At 38.7% G+C, this 7,662-nt stretch overlaps 1 pseudogene; it reads right to left on the bottom strand.

The window, feature by feature from the left end:
- Positions 1–6,499: 6,499 nt before the first annotated feature.
- Positions 6,500–7,662, bottom strand: LOC138148884 (phosphoglycerate kinase 1-like; annotated as a pseudogene).

Genomic DNA, 7,662 nt, shown 5'->3' with positions numbered 1-7,662 from the left:
TTTTACTATATGAATGGTTTTATCTATATTTTCCCCCTCTGGATTCAGGAGTAATTGCTCTAAATCTAGTGCATAATTTCTGTTTTGAGGAGTTTAAAACAATTAATGGTGTCTAGGGAAGGCTCTAATCTGCCATTTTGTTTATCCTGTAATCCAGAACCAATCCATACTTCCTGATCTTGAATTTGCCTTATGCCTTTGTATCCTGGAATTAATTGATACTTTTTCCTTGAGCAAGAACCACTTCGACTATGTGTCTTACAAATAGTCATTCAGTCTTCACTGGAAAACCTCTAAGGAAGGGAAATGTACCAGCTCTCAAAGCAACCTATTATATTTTGAGGTAGCTCTAGTTAGGAACACTTCCTTACATCAAGCCAATATGATCATTGACCTTACAATTGTGTCTTATTTCATGACCTTTCTTTAGAATTTGACATGGCTGACCATCCCCTCTCTTCATATTTTCTCTTTCCTTGACTTTCAGGATACCAAGATGTCTTGGCTCTCTTCACACTTCTCTAAATGCTCTGTCTTCTTCTCCTTTACTCTTTTTCCTATCCCCTAAATACAGATTAACTAAAGACTTTGTCCTTGAACCTCATTTCTTTTTTCTCTATTTTTTTCTATATGGCAATATTATCCATATCCATGGTTTCAATGATAATTTACAGACAGATGTCTTTCAAATATATAGCTCTAATCTCAGCCTCTCATTTGAGCTTTTGTCCCACATTTCTATCTACCTAAAGCATATTTCTATTTGGATGTTCCATTGACAATCTCATGTCTGAAACAGAATTTATCAACTTCCCTCCAAAACTTGGCCTCCCTCTCAACTTCCCTATTTCTGTTGATGGTACCACAATTCTCCTAGTCATCCAAATTCAAAGCCACAGAGTCATCTTTGTCTCTTCCCTCTTCCTAACCCTACTCCCATTTTCACAACATTAATTTTCAACATCTATTATTCTTGTTTAGCAATACTTTTCATGTCTGGCAGTTCCTTTTTACCACCACTGCCGCCACATAGTTCGGGTCTTCATTACTTGTTAACTAGACTATTATAATAATCTCTCAACTACTCTTCCTGCTTCCAGTCTTTCTTTCTCTAATTCATTCTTCTTCGTACTACTGCCAAAGTAATCTTACTACACATATTAATGCCCTTCCCACTCTTTGTGATCTAGCTATATTGTTTCTCTTTGGGCCTCACACAAAATGCTCAATCTTCTATCTCTGTGACTTTGCATGGGCCAGCCCCATTTGTAGAATGTATTTCTTATTTCTCCCTCAGAGAGTCCCTTTCTTTAATTGTTGTTGTTGTTATTCAGTTGTGTTAGTTGTGTCCAATCCTTCATGACCTCATTTGAGGTTCTCTTGGCAAAGATATTGGAGTGGTTTGCCATTTCCCTATCCAGCTCATTTTTACAGATGAGGAGACTTTCTTTAAGGAGGAGACTTTTCTTTCTTTAAGATGCAGTTCAGATATCTTCAGCATGAAGTTTTACTTGTATTTAACTACTCTGTGTGTGTGTGTGAATGTTTGTGTATATATAATACACTTGTTCTCTCTCCCATTAGAATGTAAGATTATTGAAAGATGGATAAAACTATGAAATAAATGTGGCTCTGACTCTTACAAAGAAAAAAAGGATATAAGATCATTACAAGTAGGGATTCTTTTATACTTCTATCCTCAGCACCTAGCACAGTGCCTGGCAGTGGGTGCTTAACAAATACTTAGACTGATTGCTCACAAGCCTTCAGTGGCTCTCCATTGCCAATAAGCATTCCAATCTAATAAGAATGCTAATACACTGGAAAAAAGAATTGCGTTTGGCATCAAAGGATCTGAGTTCAAATCTAGATCCTGTCACATACTCCCTGAGTATTCTTAGGTAAACCACTTAACATATATCTGTGCCTCAGTTTCATTATTTTTAAAATGATAGGGATAGACTAGATGATATTTTAAGTTTTCTTTCAAAGGACTTATGATCTAAACTGCTTATCATTCAAGTTCCTCCATAATCTTATTTAGCCTATGTTTCTAGTCATATAACCTTACTTTCCTTCATACACAACACTCCCCAGCCATCCTGAACTCATTGTTTCCCAATGTGTCTTGCTTTCTTCTGTCTTCAGGCATTCCATGTGCTATCTTGTGTCCTAGAAACACAGTCTCTCTTACACCTACAGAAATCTTATTCTTCCTTTAAGGACTATCTCAGGTGCATGTTCCTCAATGAAGACTTTCCTAATTCCCCCAATTAGAAGAGGAAGCTTCCTTCTCAAGTCTCTTATGGCATTCATTGACCTCTCCTATATGCCTAAGTGTATTATATTTGATAAATTAGGTGTGTGTGAATATGTCTCATCCCACCCCTGGGCAGGTAGGTGGCACAGTGGATAACATGCTGGTCCCAGAGTCAGGAGGACCTGAGTTCAAATTCGGTTTTAGGCTTACTAGCTGTCTGACCCTGGGCAAATCACTTAGTCCTATCTGCCTCCATTCCTCATCTGTAAAATGAGTTGGAGAAAGAAATGGCAAACCACTTGTGTGCCAAGAAAACCCCAAATGGGGTCACAGAGAGTTGGACACAATTGAAATAACTCAACAGCAATAACTCACTTGAATGTAAGGTTCTTGAAAGGATACACTCTCTTGTTTTAGCTCCTTACATCCAATACCTTGCATATGATGAGGACCTAAGAAATTATTGTTGAATCAAATTTAACTGTAGAAAGTGGCTGGTATGGTGATGTTCTAGAATTCATTTCATAACAAGTTTAATTGGAAAAAAGAACTAGGAGTGATAAGATAATTAGCTTTAAGTTTAATAGTAGACTGGACAATAAGCCCCATTCTTATAAGCATGTGCAGAGTACTACTGATACAATTCTGTATATGGAAGAGACTGGGGAGTCTTCTTCCAGGAGAATCATGATGACATATAGTGCTTTGGAGAGACCTTGGAACACATGCAGATATTCTGTAACTGATTTCAGTCAGTTAACCATGTGTTGTGTAGCAGCCTCTTTGATGGGTTGCATTTGTGGAACTGGAACTGGAGCTGACTTAAAAAAAGCATTACTTAGCCTTGACTTCACTCTTGGTTGGACTATTCTTTTATTTTGATTTATTTTTTTGGCTAACGTATTCTAGCTAGACAGCATCTGGTAAGAGATAATGTAAGAGGGGCAGCTAAGTGGCACAACAGATAGAATACTTGCTCTGGAGTTGGGAGGATTTGAGTTCATAATCCAGCCTCAGATACCTACTAGCTGTGTGACCTTGGGCAAGTCACTTAACCCCAAATGCCTCAAAATAAAAAAAAAAGAGAAAATGTAAGGAGGGGGTACTTCAGGCCCTATGCCCATCCAAACCCAAGTTGTGACTCCATGGATATGGGCCTTGGTTCTTTGCATGCTTATGCATTTTTCCTTTCCTTTTAGATGAAGGAAGTTGGTGGCTACAACTTTATGAGTTTTGAAAGGTCAGGAAAGCCAATCAATCCAGGAGACTGGGAGTTCAGAAATCTGGAATCTGAGAGTCAAGTCCATGCTGAGTTTTGCAGACAGCCCATCATCAATACCTTAAGGAGAGAGGACAGATCTCTCTCTCTCTCTCCCTCTCTCTCTCTGTCTCTGTCTCTCTCTGTCTCTGTCTCTCTCCCCCATGTTCATTTCCCATATGGATGCTATCTCATGCCCATAACTCTTATCTTTTCCTCCATGCTTGTATGCTCTTCTCATGCACACCCCACTGTTTTTACAAAAAAAGTCCCATTTCCCCCTTCATAAAGCAATCCAAGAAAATAATTTATATTGTAGACAGAATAAAAATTTAAGACAAATTATCATTTTGAAAATTTCTTTTTTTTTTTAAAGCAATTGGAGTTAAGTAACTTGCTCAAGGTTACATGGCCAGTTATTTCTGGGTGTGGTGCTAAGTATCTGAGCCCGGATTTGATCCCCAGGTCATCCTGACACTGGAACCGGTGCTCTTACTCACTGAGCTACCTGGCCACCCCTCATTTTGAAAATTTCAAGACCAGTCATTGTTTGTAACCATTTTCAAGTTACTTCTATTTTTTAAAAGTTGCCACTTTTAAAACTAACTTATTACTTTGCACATACCAAAACAAATGAATAAAATAGACATTATGTTAATATTAACTTTTACACAAAAAGTTATTTAACTTTGAGTTTACACACTTATCAGTCAAATACAACAAGCTATTGTATGACATAACTCATTGGTGTTATGAGCTTACATGGGCATATGACAGTATCAGATTGTAACTGCTACTAAATTCAATATATGTGACACTGACACTCTCTGTATATGTGTGTATTTACATAATTATTGATTACTCTGTTGCTATTATAGACTTCTTAAAGTAAGAAGTGAGAAGACTGATAAAAAAAAAAGCAGCTAACCATTTATATAAGGAACAAAATGCTTGTCAGGAGCAAGACAATGTAAAGACTGGAGTACAGAAGACTGAAAAAGGATAATTTTTACTGATGAAGCTCACTTTTTCATTTGAAATTATGCCAAAACCATTGTTAGAATTAAGCCAGATGAACTTGGAAGTTCTGGGTGCATTTTCATCAGACTATAAAATGCCCACCTTAAAAAATGTTTAGGGGGTGGCTAGGTGACACAGTGAATAGAGCACTGGCCCTGGAGTCAAGAGGACCTGAATTCAAATCCGGCCTCAGACACTTAACACAAAATTAGCTGTGTGATGTTGGGCGAGTCACTTAACCCCAACTGTTCTACCTTCCCCCTTCAAAAAGCAAAAAAAAAAAATGCTTAGGAGTTTTGTACTCCTAGTGGCTCTTGTACCTATTGAGGGAATGATAATATCTGACGAATATGTTAACATATTGAGAAACAAAGTTGTTCCAGAATTGCAAAATTTCTTTAGTGGAGATAGAATAGTGCAGCACGATTTTGCATTTGGCCATACATCAAGAAAGTTTAAGAAACTGATCCAAGAGATAGAGATTAACATGTTTCTGTAGTCTGAGCACTAACATGATTTATACATCATTGAAAACTATGTGTTATATTCAAGGCTAGACTTGGGAAAATGTACTGTTCATCAAAATTACATTGTATATACAATGTGGTAAAAATATGATTTCATGATGAAAAATTAAAGAATTTGTCAAAATCTCATGAGCTCAATGCCAAATTCTGTAAAAATGAATGTTTGCAGCCAAAAGAGGATATATTACATATTAAGTTTTTTTTTAAGCTGTAAAAAGTTGTGTGATTTTGTGTCAACAAATTTACTCATTTTACTTGGTCTTAGGTCTAAGTGACTTACCCTCAGGGTCATTCAAGCTACTTCTGCCTTGGTTGCAGACAAGACTAGAAACAAAATATCGAACATTTACTTGGGTAACAAACAGTACAAGATACAATACAAGCACAGTTTCTGTTGTGATATCCAAAATGTAATTGCCTCCCAGGAGTTCGCAGAAAAGATTACAAGAGGTTCTGAAAGCTTAGTGGTAAGGTGGAGCTTGGAGAGAAAGGATCTGATTTGGATTTGCCCAGGCTGAGAAAAAGCTTAATTAGGAGTCTGGAAAACTCTGTAGCAATTCAAAAGCTTGCACTTGTATTGACTTCTTCTGTACCTCCCTTTCTGTCATCCTCAACCCCTTCCCCAAAACATCCCCTACCTATGTTCCACTCTAACCCTATTCTCCCTTGCTTTTCACTGTCCCCTCAGAAGTTCTTGTTCCTTAGTGAACAAAATCTCTTTATCTTGGACTCTTTCTTTCACATTCCTATCTACTGGTCTTCATTAAGACACTCCCCCCCAGGAGTCCTGACCCAGATTTGGCTATTCTATATTAATTGAATAGGGAAAGGGCAATTGATCTGATCGGATTTGTGCTTCAGGAAGATCATTTTGACAGCTGAGGGACTGGAACCAGGAGAGAGTTGAAGTGGGGAGACCAAATGGTAGGCTATTGTAATAGTTCAGGTGTGAAGTGATTAGGGCTGCATGTACCAAGGTGGTGACAGCATTAGAGGAGACAATGGGACATATACAAGAGATGTTGTGAGGTCAAATGGCAGTGTGTAGCAATGAATTAGACATAGGGGATGAGAGTAAGGAACTGAGGGTGACACCTACATTGTGAGTCTGGGTGCCTGGCAGGATGGTGATAGCCATAGCAATAATAGGGAAGAGGGAGACTTGGTGGGAGTGGTGGTAGGAGGGGGGTGAGATAATAGTTTTGGACATGTTGAGTCTGTGGGTCATGTATGATGATAAGCTGAAGGTATGAAACAAGAGGTCAGCAGAGAGGTTAGGATTGGAGAGGTAGATTTGAGAATCAATAAAGAGATCATAGTTGAATCTCTGGGAGCTGATGAGATTACCAAATGAAAAAGTATGGAGGGAAAAAAAAGAAGAGATCCTAGGACAGAGTCTTGGGGGACATCTCCAAATAACTTGGCTTCTGAGCACTACTTTCTGTCCTTGGGACCACAGTCCAAACTCATCCATCTAGCAGGGATGCCAGAGGCCAATGTGGCTTGGCCAGTCTTGGCATTCTCATCAACCTTGTCAGCTGTGATGAAGTCAACAGGCAAAGTGATCTTGCTATCATTCTTCTCAGCCTGGGTCATAAGGTCTTTGACAATCTAGGCCCCTCTTCATGAAAAAGAGAAGTTCCATCTCCATGTTGTTGAGCACCTTGATTATCTCATTGACTTTGTCTAGCATATTGTTGATCGAGTGGATTTTGTGGGCAACTTTAGCTCCACCCAAAAATGGCCAGAAAGGGCACCTCTGGGCTCTCCAGGGCCTTGGCAAAATAAATCAGCTCCTTTTTCATGAAGAAACCACATGCCTTCTAGTGCAGATTCACTTACACCATGGAACTGTGGGTGCTGGGAGCAATACCAAAAACATCATTGACATAGACATCCCCCAGCTTGGAGAGAGATGCTTGGAAGGCTTCTATTTTGGCTGGCTCAGCTTTGATCTTCCTAGAAGTATCTTTGCCTTTTCCTTCTTCTTCAACATGGTAACAAAGATTCTCCACCAAAATGAAAGAATGGTTAGGTGAGTTAGCACAGGTTTTCTCCACTTCTGGACCCACACAATCCTTCTGGAACAGAACATCTTTTTTTTTTTTTTACAAAAATTAATCAATTAATTCATTTTTAAATTTATTTATTTATTTTTGTTTTCAACATTCATTTCCACAAGATTTTGAGTTACATATTTTCTCCCTTGTCTCTCCCCTACTCCCCACTCCAAGATAGCAAAAATACTGAATATCCCTGCCCTCATTCTAGAACAGAACATCTTTGCTCAGCAAGGATTTGAGCTCTGCAGCCATGGGCTCCAAAGAGTATTTGTTGGGCAGGGGGATACCATCAGGTCAGCCCAAGTGCCTCATCAGAACAACAGACTTGGCTCCATTATCCAAGCTGTAATTGATGCTAGGAAGAGTATCCTTGATTATCTGTTTGTGGTTATTATTTTGTTCTTCATGAGAACATTAAAATCCACCCTCATGATGACCCTTTTCCCCTTCAGGTCCACCTTGTCCAAGGTCAGTTTGCTGGAAAGAGACATATTGGTAATGAGGAGATGATGGGGCAGTCATGGCTGTAACTGT

This window comes from Petaurus breviceps, unplaced genomic scaffold, assembly GCF_028583685.1.
Source record: "Petaurus breviceps papuanus isolate PSGF00001 unplaced genomic scaffold, PetGlider_PUasm1.0 90842, whole genome shotgun sequence".
Taxonomy (NCBI): Eukaryota; Metazoa; Chordata; class Mammalia; order Diprotodontia; family Petauridae; genus Petaurus; species Petaurus breviceps.
The sequence above is the reverse complement of the archived record's forward strand: the minus strand, read 5'-3'. Positions and strand labels throughout refer to the sequence as shown.